Below are 13,340 nucleotides of genomic sequence, written 5' to 3'. Positions count from 1 at the left end.
CTCTCTCTCTCTCTCTCTCCGTGTCGCTCTCTCTCTCTCTCTCTCTCCGTGTCGCTCTCTCTCTCTCTCTCTCTCTCTGTGTCGCTCTCTCTCTCTCTCTCTCTCTCTCTCTCTCTCTGTGTTGCTCTCTCTCTCTCTCTCTCTGTGTCGCACGCTCTCTCGCGCTCTCTCTCTCTCGCTCCCTCTGTCGCTCGGTGTCACACCGGCTGAGCACTTGCAGCTTGGGTTGCTGTTTGTTACGGATGCTTTCAGATCTGTGCAGCCAATTGGAGTGCCTGTGTTTTCAATATAAGAGCAAAGTATGGGAGTGCCAATATGGAGAGAAGAGAGAAAATGCTGGAATCGCTAAGCAGGTTACGCAGTATCTCGGGGAGAGAGAGAGAGAACTTTTGCCAGAACTCGACTTGCGGTGTGAACCTGTTCTCTGAAGGGTGGGGTGTGGGTCTCTGCTGATGTTACCCAGTAATTCCCAATCCTGGCCATTTCATTGAAGGGATGTACTGCGGATTGTCCCGAGTTGGGAATCGGAAATTGGTCACTCCATCAGTCACACTGCTTTAAGATTTCCAAACTCATTTACCTGACACTTCTTTCAAAAATAAAACCTTGTGAACATGCCATTGTTGAACCACTCAATGATGTCTGATATGTTTTGTTCTGTTACAGGTTGTTGGAACCTCATTGGCGAAGAAATAGACAAGATGAGTTTGCTGGAGCCTGCAGCACTGTTGACCCCAGCAGGCATCCTTTCACTCATGGACCAGTTTAATTTTTTTTTTAATTGAAGCCCCTCCTCTCTTTTTGGGCACTTTTCCAAAATGATATCTTTCCTCTGAGAAAAGACTTCCTCATCATTGGTCCCTTGGAACTAAATCACGGCTCTGCAGAACTTTTTTTTTTCAAGCTGATATGCAGTCTTTCTCTCTTCCTCCCCTACACCTCCCACGTCTGTGAGACACAGTGACTCAGCTCAGCATCCAGTCTCAACCAACACGCTGCTTTACACCATGACTTTTAAAAATAAAAAAAGAGGCTTGATAATAAAATTTAACAGGAGGAAATCCATCTGGCTGATTTCGGAAGCTGCTGCGTGCGCAGTAGACTGTTTGCGTCCCTCTCGGAAATAAGTCATCTTTTAGAAAGAGAGTGAAATCTGTTTCGGGTCTGAGTTTGGGATTCTTTGCGTACTGCTTCTGTAACTTCTAGTTTTGAGGATTCTCTCATGCGCGCTCTCTTTTTCGCGTGCTCTTCCTCACGTGCTGTCATCTCCCCATTGTGGAAGCCAGGCCCCACAATCTGTTAATGAATCCTATATGTGGTTTCTTTTTGTTTCAAAAGTAATTTTTAAACCCACTCTCACACTCACAGACCTGGATGTTTTGTTGTTGAAAGCCCCCCTCCTGCCCACCATATCCTTCCTTTTTTTTTGTGGTTAATAGCTTGCTTTGGAACCTCTGCAGTCCTCCCTCCCTGGGAGACGAGGACATTGTGACTTTTGGAGAAGGGGGTGTCGGTGTTGCTCAGGACACAGCTGGCTGGATTCGGGCAGACTCGAGCAGATTGCCAGGCGCTAGTTTTTTTTTTTTTCTGCACTTCTGTAGGGGCAAATATTCCTTCCTTTTTTGTTGCTTTGCCCCTTTTGGTGTTCCATAATGACAGAAGCCAGCAGTTATACATACGCATGGAGAACCTGTGATAATAACTGTTGACTGATTTTTTTTTTTTTTACAGCTTCATGGATTTTTGGGTCTTGTGGATTCATCACTGAATTCTGCTTCCTTCAAATAGCTCAGAGTCCCTTCCCCTCCATTGTGTGCTGAAGGTAAATGGGATTCAGGTGCATACCCAGGAGTTCAGTTGAGCCTTTTATTGGCACTTCAAAAGCTGGGCTTGATTGTATTTCCTCCCCTTGGCTGTGACCAAACAATCGTGTCTTAAAAAATTTTTGAATAGGATCATTGTATATTTTTATTGGATACAAACACTCTCTCACACTCTCACTCTCTCTCTCTCTCTCTCTCTCTCTGCACAGAGACCACCAAGCTTTGCTGGTTGTTTTCCCCCCCCACCTCTTTTCCGTGCCTGTTTGTCCTGTCAGCTGTTTGCAATCACTTGCAGCCATGATCTAGTAAAACTGCAGGAGGGTTAAATGAATAACTTCATGGTGACAAATGAAAATAAACTGGTGGTTGGAGATGGAGTGAATGTGTGGTTTGATTTTTGCTGCCTTCCACCTGCCCCCCCCCCCCCGCCCCCAACCTGTGCACACCCACAAAACAACCCCCGGCTCAATCCCACTGGCAAAAATATCTTAATAAAATCCAAAAGGACAGCAGATGCTGTACATCAGAAACCAAAACGGACGTTGCTGGAAAAGCTCAGCAGGTCTGGCAGCATCTGAAACGGCTACGGCTAAAATACCTTCTTCAGTAGCACCAGTGTAGCCTTAAGACCATGTAGGCCATATCTGGTTCCTTAAGCCTTCTCTGACATTCAGTAGGATCATGGCTGATCCTATTCACCTCTCGTTCACTTCCCTTCACATGCGCGTCAGCCAATGTACAGCACTTTGTCTATTATAGTAGTGGTACACTGCTTTTGCATTTGGGAATATGTCAAATGAAGTGGCACTCGAAGAGCATTTACTGTAGCCTCTCAAATATTGGTTTGTGTCCCCCCTAGGTAGCTGGTTGGAATTTGAATACGATTAATTGATCCGACTAATTAGTAGGATCTTTGTAGGATAATAGGTCGGCACAACATCATGGGCTGAAGGGCCTGTACTGTGCTGTACTATTCAATGTTCTATGTGTTTTTTTTTTGTTCAATGTTAATTATCAAGTCTGACATTGAAGGCTGGGCTCAGTTATGGTGACCATAAAGCTTTCATCAATCAACATTTGAAAGCCCATCTGACATGCCAGTATCCTTTTAGGGAAGGAAACCTGCCATCTTTTCCCAAATCTGTGACTGCAGGCTTTAGGCAATGGGTGTTGACTCCTCACTGCCCTCTGAAACGGTCTAGCAAGCTACTTAGTTCAACTGTAGAGGCCCTACAGTGTGGAAGCAGGCCATTCAGCCAATGGAGTCCATGCTGACCCTCCAAAGAGCATCCGGCCCAGTCTATCCTACTGCTGCAACTAAGCATTTCCTATGGTTAACCCACCCAACCTGCACATCCTGAGACCCTACAGGCCACTTTAGCATAGCCAATCCACCAAAACTGCACATCTTTGGACTGTGGGACAAAATTGGAGTACTGGGGGAAACCCACAGACGTGAGGAGAATGTTCAATCTCCACACAGACAGTTGCCCGAGGGTGACATTGAACCTGAGTCACAGGCGCTGAGAGACCGCAGTGCCGAGTTCACTTGTTTCATACAGCTTGGGAAGAGATTGCAGGGAATGAAGCACTACCTTGAGGGCAATTAGGGATAGGGATGGGGATATACTTGCCAGTGACAGCCCATGGAGTAACAAGTCACAAACAAATCTTTCAGGGGGCTGCTTCTCCTGGGATGTTTATCTCTAGGTTCACATTACTGCAAAGCCACAGATAGCGAGTGCAGTTTGGATTCTGCATCTAAAGTACAGAAGGCAGTGTTGCTGTATCCAGACAGTCTTAAGACTAATGGAAAGAGATAATTGTAAGGGATTCTGTAGCAGATAGCATAAAAGCCAACTGCAGCCTCTGAGTCACTCCATGTTTTGCAAGGCAGCTCTCCTGCACGGGCCAGTGGCATTTCCCTACTTGCTGGACTTAGCCCAGAGTTGCTCAGAAGACTAGGACGGCATAGTGGTACTGTAACTAATCCAGGAGCTTGCACTAATGCTGTGGGGGCAAGTGTTCAAATGCACCTCAATCGGTAAACCTGGAATACAAAGCCAGTCTCTTTGCTGACCAGGACAATGATCATCAATTGTCATAAAAACCCGTCTGGTTCAGTAATGTTCCTTAGGAAGGGAAATCTACCATCTGCACCCAGTCTTCAGGCCTTCCTACTCTTATGAGAATCCCTATAGTGTAGATTAAGACCATTCAGCCTACTGTGTCACCACTGACCCACTGAAGAACAGCTTGCCCAGTTGCAGCCTTCCACTCTATCCTGGTAACCTTGCATTTCCCATGGCTAACCTATCTAGCGTGCACGTCATGGGGCAATTTAGCATAGCCGATCCACTCAACCTGCACATCTTTGGAATATGGAAGGAAGCCACAGCACCTGGAGGAAACCTTCGCAGACATGGGGTGAATGTGCAAACTCCACACATTCACCCAAGGAATTGGATCCAGGTCCCTAGCACTGAGACAGCAGTGCTAACCACTGAGCCACTAACGATTACTGTAACAAAGGGTAATAGTCATATGCCTGCATGTGTTTTACAAGAAAATACTAGTGAAAAATGTTGACTGTGAATTAAATTGATGTTTTTCTTTTCTCTCCTCTCCTGAAAGTGCTGAGATGGTAGCTACTGCTTCCACACTGAAACCTCAGCTAAGTGGCTTTCAAATTATTCTCCTGCTCAAAAAGGTGATTGGAGTTTTGGCCTTTGTTGCCAGGAGGTTGGAGTTTAAAAATAAGGAAGTTTTGTTGCAATAGTACACAGGGCGTTGGTGAGGTCACACTTGGAATATTGGCTGCACCCTACAAGGCAGTACAGTTTTGGATGCTGTATTTGAGAAAGCATACGGTGGAACAGGAGGCAACTTGAAAGACACTCGCTAGACTTATTCCCAGAATGAAGGGGTTGGCTTATTAAGAATAGCTGAAGAGGTTCTGCTTTTCTTCATTAGAGTTTAGGAGAATGAGGATGATCTTTCCGAAACACACAAGATTCTGAGGGAGGCTTGACAGGGTAGATGTTGAGAAGACATTTCCACTAGTGGGGGAATCTCAAAATAGGACGCATGGTTGCAGAATAAGTGCATTTGAAACAGATACAAGGAAGGTTCTTATCTGAGAGGGTAGTGAATGTCTGGACTATTCTGTTCCAAGAGGTGGCACACCGGCTCTCAGTGCCAGGGATCCGGGTTCGATTCCAGCCTCGGGCCACTGTCTGAGTGGAGTTTGCATGTTCTTCCTGTGTCTGTGCGGGTTTGCTCTGGTTTCCTCCCACAGTCCCAAGATGTGCTGTGCCAAATTGCCTCGTAGGGTCCAGGGATGTGCAGCTAGGTGGGTTGGCCATTGTAAAAATACAGGGTGATAGGGTGGTGGGATGTATTTCAGGGGGTCAGTGTGGATTTGATGGTTCAAAAGGCCTGCTTCAACACAGTAGGGATTCTAAGACAGTTGTGGAGGCTAGATTGCTGCAAGTATTTGAATAGAAGGTCGATAGATTTTTGAGCTATCAAGGAATTGAGGGCTAGGAGGAACTGACACTAAAGACGAATTGAGGCCTGGGAGCAAGTCAGTCATGATCTTATAGGATCGCAAGGCAGGCCTGAGGAGCCTAATGACCTATTCCTGCTTCAAGTCACACCCCAGCTTCTCCAGGCCAATTAGAGTCAGAAAACAATCATCGCCTTGTCAGCAACATTTAAAAGGAAATACAAGACGGTAATCCGAGCCAGGTATGTAGATCTCACAGTGTGGAGCTGGAGGAACACAGTGGACCAGGCAGCATCAGAGGAGCAGGAAAGTCGATGTTTCAGGTCGGGACCCTTCTTCACAAAAAGACCCTTTTTCAGATAAGACCATCCTGAAGAAGAGCCCTGACCCGAAACGTCAGCTTTCCTGCTCCTCTGATGTTGCCTGGCCTGCTGTGTTCCTCCAGCTCCACACTGTGTTATCTCTGACTCTAGCATCTGCAGTTCTTGCTATCTCTAGGTATGTAGATCTGTTTTGCTTCAAACTCTCACCGCCCGATGAAGCAGCACTCAGCTCCACTGCCCTCTATAGGAACTCAATATGAGGGATGGGGTCATCAAACTTGGAGCCTTCTGATCCACTTTTCTATTTGCCGTTGACCTGTAAGCATTGCTGGGAAGACTAGTATTTGTTGCTTATCCCCACTTGCCGTTGAGTGAGTAATGATGAGCCATTTTCTTGAGCTGCCATGGCCAATGTGGTGTAAATAAACCTGCAGTGCTGTTAAGGAGGTTTTTTTTTCTTTAATGCAAATTCCATGAAAGAATAAAGGCCAGCATTTGTCAAACCTTTCCTAAATACCTTTAGGACCAGGAGTAGGCCGTTCAGCCCCAAGAGCCTGTTTCTCCCTTCAATGAGATCATGGCTCATATATTGCCTAACTCCATAAAAGTGTCTTTGGCAATTTCCCTTAATGCCTTTGCTAAAAAAAAATCAGTCTATCTCTGATACAAAACTAACAACTGATTGGCTGTCCAGGCCACTTCAGAGGGCAGTTAAGAATCAACCACATAGTTATAGAGTCATACAGCATGGAAACAGACCCTTCGGTCCAATCAGTCCATACCGAACATAATCCCAAACTAAACTAGTTCCACCTACCTGCTCCTGGCCCATATCCCTCCAACCGTTTCTCTTATCCAAATGTCTTTTAAACGTAATTGTATCCACATCCACTACTTCCTCAGGAAGTTCATTACACATCCAAACCACCCACCGTGTAAAAAATTTGCCCCTCTCTTTTCACCTTAAAATTGCATTCCCTAGTCTTAAAATCCCTCATCCTAGGGAAAGACAACTACCATTAACTATCTATACCCTTCATTATTTTATAAACTTCTATCAGGTCGCCTCTTGACCTCCTACGGTCCATTGAAAAAAAGTCTCAGCCTATCCAGCCTCTCCTTTTAACTCGAACCTTCCATTCCCGGCAACATCCTGGTAAATCTCTCCTGAACCCCCTCCAGCTTAATAACATCCTTATTACAACTGGACAACCAGAATTGGACACAGTATTCCAGAAGAGGCCTCACCAATGTCCTGTAGAACCTCAACAAGACTTCTCAAAATATTGCTATGGCTTTAGAGTCACATGTAGGCCAGACCAGGAAAGGGCAGCAGATGTCCTTCCCTAAAGGACATGAGGGAACCAAATGGGTTTTTACAACAGTGGCCACATGGCCACTATTAGACTAGCTTTTAATGCCACATTCTCTTTTTGTTCAATTCAGATTTTCACCAGTGGCCCCAGCATATTAGCCTGGGTTTGTGGGTTCTTGACAGTGATATTCCCATTCCATCATCACCTCCCTCTTGAGTTCCAGGATTTTGATTCAAGTCACCGTGAAGGAGTGGCAATATATTTCCAATGGTAATATATTTCCAATGGTGAGACATTTCCAAGTCAGGACATGCGTATTTTGGAGGGAAACTAGCAGGTGGTGGTTTGCGTTGACCTATCTTTGTCCTTCTGGGTTGGAGAGCTTTGGGAGTTGCTGTCGAAAGAACCTTTATGAGTTGCCGCAGTGCCCCATGTAGATAGTTCGCACTACAGCTACTGCGGAGGGAGTAAATGTTGAAGGTGTCGGTCATAGGATCTTTTACACCCGCCTGAGAAAGCAGATGGGGTTTTGGTTTCTCATCTTATCTGCAGTATGGTCCCTGCAGCAGCGCTGCACCCCCTCAGCAACATGCTGAAGTGACAACTGCAATCTGTTGATTTGGAAGGAGATGGCGATGGTGAAGATATTGCCACTTCTGATGCTGTGTATCCTTCAAACACAACACATGCAAAAGTGAATCATTCATTAAAGTGAACCCAATACCTGCAAAATATGATCGATGCTAAGATCCATTCCATTTGAGACAACAAGGTGCAGGGCTGGATGAACACAGCAGGCCAAGCAGCATCATAGGAGCAGAGAGGCTGACGTTTCGGGCCTAGACCCTTCATCAGAAAAGTTGATCCAGCCCTGCACCTTGTTGTCTCGGATTCTCCAGCATCTGCAGTTCCTACTATCTCTGATTCCATTCCATTTGAATTTGTTTTGGTGAAGATTTCCTGCGGTTTATCTCTTTGAAACTGATAAAGCTACAGACGTGACAGTGAAAATATCTGGAGTTACAGTGTGTGACATGTCTTTAATTATAGGTTTTTATTTTGCTTCATTCTTCAGAGGGAGCCAGTAAATATTTCATCATGATTTATTTTTGTACAAGGAATCGTGGGGACTTTGCTTTTAAATTGGAAGATGTGTTTAAAAATACAATAATTATCACCTGCAATGGTGCTTCTGCTATTTTTCCCTTTAATGACAATTGTGCCAACTTTCTGGTTGTTCCTAATTTTACTGGGCTGCTGTATATATCTGTCCCCTTAACAAGGTGGCACAGCGGCTCAGTGGTTCGTACTGCTGCCTCACAGTGCCAGGCACCCAGGTTCGATTCCACCCTTGGGTGACTGACAGTATGGAGTTTCCACATTCTCCCTGTAACTGCGTGGGTTTCCTCCCACAGTCCAAAGATGTGCAGGGTTAGGGAGGATTGGCCAGGCTAAGTTACCCATAGTGCCCAGGGATGTGCAGGTTCGGGTGGACTGGCTGTCCTAAATTGCCCATAGTGCCCGGGGATGTGCAGACTGGGTGGGTTAGCCATGGGGAATGCAGGGGCACAGGCTTGGGGTGGGTCTGGGTGGGATGCTCTTCGAGGTGTGTTAATTTGGACTCAATGGGCTGAATGGCCTACTTCCACACTGTAGGGATTCTATGATTCTGGTTGCCAGCCTGAAAGGTTTGTATGAATCCAATGCACATCAGGCACAGACTTTCAGCTGACAGATTCTCACAAAAGGTAAATAATGCACGTGGGTGTCTTTAGAAAGGAGAATATCTCTGGCTGTGACAATCAGCAGGTTCTCCACCTGCTTTGGGGTTCATACATCCCTTATCTTTCCCTCCCTCCACTCTCCTAGTGCCCGTGTGGTGGTTATTTTACTTCAACTGTGAGGTGTTTGTATGTGTTGTTCTCTCTTCTCCTTCTGCAATTAGTAAAACCCAGGTATGGTCGTTGGAAGGTGTCCAAACTGAGGCTGTAAGCTTGAGTAAACAAGCTTTTTAAAGCATCGAACGAAACTCCTGTGCACACATAACCTTGAGCAGATTGTCTGTGTATATCTCCGAGATGTGGGCCACAGACACCTCCCAGCCCCACTTCAGACTGGGTTGGAAGGACTGTTACTTTGAACTTTGCGTTTCTTTATTTTTCTGATTCCTTCTTCCCTAAAAATTTGTACCTTGGTACCTTGGCTGCGAATATGTAGAACGAGCCTGAAAGTGTGTCCCATTCAGAGGGGAGCCAGTATTCTCAGAAGGAAGAAGGGAGAAGGAAAATTGGGAAGGGAGAAACACTCTTATTGTTTCAGGGGGAGAAGTCCAGTCATGACTTGAGGGCAACTTTGACTTTTAAAAATGTATTTATGGGATGTGGGCATCATTGGCTGGGACAGCAGTCATTACCCATCCCTAGCTGCCCCTTGAGAAGGTGATGATGAGCTGCCTTTTTGAACCGCTCCTGTCTATATGTCGTGGGTAGACCCACAATACTGTTAGGGAGGGAATTCCAGGATCTTGACCTACTGAAACTGAAGGAGCAGAGATATATTTCCAAGTTGAGATGGTGAGTGGCTTGGAGGAGAACTTGATGGTGGTGGTGTTCCCATATACGTCTTTCTAGATGGAAGTGGTTGTGGGTTTGGAAGGTGCTGTCTAAGGATCTTTGGCGAATTTCTGCAGTGCATCTTGTAGATGGTACACACTGCTGCTACTGAGTGTCATTGGTGGAGGGAGTGAATGTTTGTGGATGTGGTGCCAATCGAGTGAGCTGCTTTGTCCTGGATGGTGTTGAGTGTTGTAGGAACTGCACTCAAATCAATCAAGCAGGTTTTTGGAACTGAAACAGAAGTTGCTCGCAATTGCAGAACGTTCTGAGGAAGGGTCACTCGACCCGAAATGTTAACTCTGATTTCTCTCCACAGATGCTGCCAGACCTGCTGAGCTTTTCCAGCAATTTCCGTTTTTGTTTCTGATTGACAGCGACCACAGTTCTTTCAGATTTTATTAAGCAAGTTTTAGGGTTCGGTTTAGGGATTCCATCAAGAAGGTGTCTGGAAAGAACAACACGATAGCACAAAGCTCTGCAATAAGATTCTGAAGTTTATTGTCTGGCATGAAAAGTACAAATAATCAAACAATTCAATGAAAAATGTTTACAGCTTTCACATTTGTATTCCCAGTAATAAATACTCTAAACTAGCAAGTTTGTTCCAACATGAAATCAGCCATAATTTACCATCGAAATAAATATTAAGTTAAATGATCGTAGGAACTTTTACCCCTCCCCCAACTAAATACACCAAGAGAAAAAAGATCTGTGCCTCCCCACTAATGCTTTGTACACACAAGCTGCTAAGTCCAGAGTTTTGTTTTGTCCATTGCTTTTCCAGAACTCTGCACTCTCTGTGACGATCCCACCTCCCCCCTCCCCCCCCCCCAGCCTCCCCCTACCACACACAACCTGTCATCGATAATCCACCCGACTGGACCTCCCTCATCCACAAAAATCCGAGTATCTCTGAGATATTCTCTTTTCTTTCTCCCGCGTCCCCTCCCCCAAACCCGAAATAAAATTTCCTTTTGCCCATCACCACTCACCCACTCCACCATTAGAGGATTGGCATAGAGGAAAAACAAAACCAAAGAGATAGCAAGCATAACATGTTAAATTCCATCGACATCTACTATTAGGATAAGACTGAAAATGTTTAACAAGACGAAAGTAATAGCAAAGTTATAACAACTATCACACAAAGTAACTTCCTAATACTCAATATGTTTTGTTTTTGTATGAGTCACAACATACACTTTTAATCAGTGTACTCACCTAGGGAGAGCCTTCCTCAAACTTTAAGTTTGTTCCCTTTAGAATAAATTAGGCTAAACCACTTATTGGTAAAATTAAAGTCGTTTTTTTTTGTTTAAAACTTGCAAATATAAAGGAACATAAATATACACAGAACGACTTTTACAGTGCGATAATATATATCAACCTCTGAATAAGTTAAGCTACAAGAAGCTATCATATGCCAAAATATTACCTAGGTCATGGTGCTTTTTTTAAAATGTTTTTTTTTCTTGCAATGTAAGCTACCACAGATTCATACAATACACTTAACACGGTTAAAACAATAGAAAATCTTTTTTTTTCTTCTCTTTTTTTAATCTTAAAAGCTGTTCTAACAAAATGAGACCCATGTCTTACACATAGAGTTCCAGACACAATGAAAACATCTGACAATAAGAGAACAGAAAGAAGGACACATATAAGTGAGAATGCAAAACTAACCAGCAAGTTTGGCAATAGTCAAGTCTTGGGGAAGAGGGGGGAATATTTAAAAAAAAGCCCCTCCCCCACACAAAGTCAACATGGGTCAAAGCAAAAGCCAAATTGAAAATCAAAAGCTTTTTTTTTATTTCAAACGCAACAGAGCCTTTAGTGCTTTGCTCAGCTTTGAGAAGGTTAGGTAGGGCCTGCACCAGTGGCTTTCCATAAACATTGCCTTGTAGGAACACACACAAAGAGTCAACTAGCACCTACCGAACCCAACGAAGGAAGAACAACTTATCTTAAAGAGGTGGTAAAGGTAAATAAATATACTGAGGCCTCCAGACAAATGATCAAACAATTTTCATTAAAGAGAACAGTGTCAACTTTCCTTTGATTAAAAAAAAAACTGACTTAATCACATTTTCCTTTCATTTTGTCCCTTGTAAGCAAGTCGGGTAACTGGATTCCTTCCTCCCACATAATCCATCCCCGAGATCTCAATTTGCTCTCTTTCTCTTCAATAATAACTCGGTGAGGTTTTAAGATCTGGCCAGACCGAGGATGATGCTTTGTCGGGCCTTTGTAAAATGGTCCTGCAGCTAATTGCCAAATCGGTCAACTGGTCTTGAGTAGGCCACAGCATTTACCTTGAGGCTAGGCCCAACTGGAAGAACTGGTCCTCACAGCTAAGCAAACCCATTCAGTGGCTCTTCCTCAACATCAAGGAAACGAACATTTTAGGATCTTTAGTTCATAAACAAGTCCTTGATACAAATTGGGAATGTGTTGGCACAAATCAACACTTGTTAGTTATCCATATTATGGGCAAATATGTCAGGAATATCCAAAATAAAGAGACGCAATTTGAAATTTATGCCAAGAATGGATTCTAATACTTTGCGCCAATGTACTATAAATTTTGAGGAGGGGAAACTCTATGTTTGACTGAATGTTTTCATCATATGTGAATACGCTGCCATTTACTGAATTCAGCATTGAGAAGATGGCCAAGTTGGTTCAGAAAGAAAGGCATTTTAGCAGCCACTGGACCTCCCAGAGCCACCTACAATCCTTCATCTGACAATGAACTGCACTGTAGGGAGTACCCACACCCAAGTGGCTCAAGAACCAGGGCAATTAGGGATGGGCCATTCATACTAACTCAGCCAACAGTGCCCACATCCTACGGACAAATTTAAAAGGAAAGGCCGCGACGGAGTTGCATCATCTGTCAGAAGGAGAAGAAATCCCATTTGTATTTTTGTTTCGGTTTTGCGGCTGGGAACAAGGTCTCTGGAAGGAACAAAATGAAGGAAGGAGCTGGGAACCCGACTGTTTGCCCCACTGTCCAAGACCGGGGAAAGCCAGCAGATTGAAAGTCACTTAACATTTTCTTTTTTTTTTCGCTTTTTGTTTTGGCAATCTTCTCTTTAGGAATGTTGATCTGTCACGGTAACTAAACAGGTAGGCCTCAACTAAACCTTTTCTGCTGTTATGATGTCACTGTGTGGAACCTGTACCGCTGAGAGACTACTCCCGATCAAACTACATGCTCTCATTACTGAGTACAAACTTAGTATCAACAATTCTTGCTCAAAAACAATGTGTTTTATGCTCCCATTTTTTTTTAAGTCTTAAAAAGTTATCAGCCTAGAGCACACGTGACAAAACTGTCCTCCCCCTCCCACTAAAAGAACATAACCTGTCAAAATATTCTCTTTTTTTTTCGATCAAGGTTCTGTAAAAATTTTCAATGAGGTCTTTCTCTTTTTTATAAAAATAGATTTTTTTAAACCCATTCACATCAAAGAGATCATCTCTTTGGCAAGATTTATTATAATATGAAAAGTCATCAAATGTTTTGCCAATGTTGTTTGTTAGAACCCTCCCAGCCCAGCATGGAAATAAGGACTTTTTACAATAATCTATCACAATAAATAGGAAGAGCTTGGAAGGGGGGAGACAAATGGTAAGAAGTCTGCATCATGTTCTTTCAACAGGTCTTTAGGATTTTCAGATACATCAGAAAGGGGATCACTTATGAATCTGTTTGTTCAAAAGACCCTACACATTAATACCTTTCATTTCTC

General features: G+C 43.9%; 1 protein-coding gene across 1 annotated transcript in view; it reads left to right on the top strand.

The window, feature by feature from the left end:
* Positions 1-2,200, top strand: part of prkcsh (protein kinase C substrate 80K-H) — a 79,704-nt gene extending 77,504 nt beyond the window's left edge. The window contains exon 17 of the mRNA XM_048617891.1: positions 667-2,200. The gene's annotated coding sequence lies outside the window, so the exon portion shown is untranslated. The remainder of the gene's footprint in view (positions 1-666) is intronic.
* Positions 2,201-13,340: the final 11,140 nt, after the last annotated feature.

Source organism: Rhincodon typus, chromosome 38 (assembly GCF_021869965.1).
Source record: "Rhincodon typus isolate 14 chromosome 38, sRhiTyp1.1, whole genome shotgun sequence".
Taxonomy (NCBI): domain Eukaryota; kingdom Metazoa; phylum Chordata; class Chondrichthyes; order Orectolobiformes; family Rhincodontidae; genus Rhincodon; species Rhincodon typus.
This window is presented reverse-complemented; position numbering and strand designations above follow the sequence as displayed.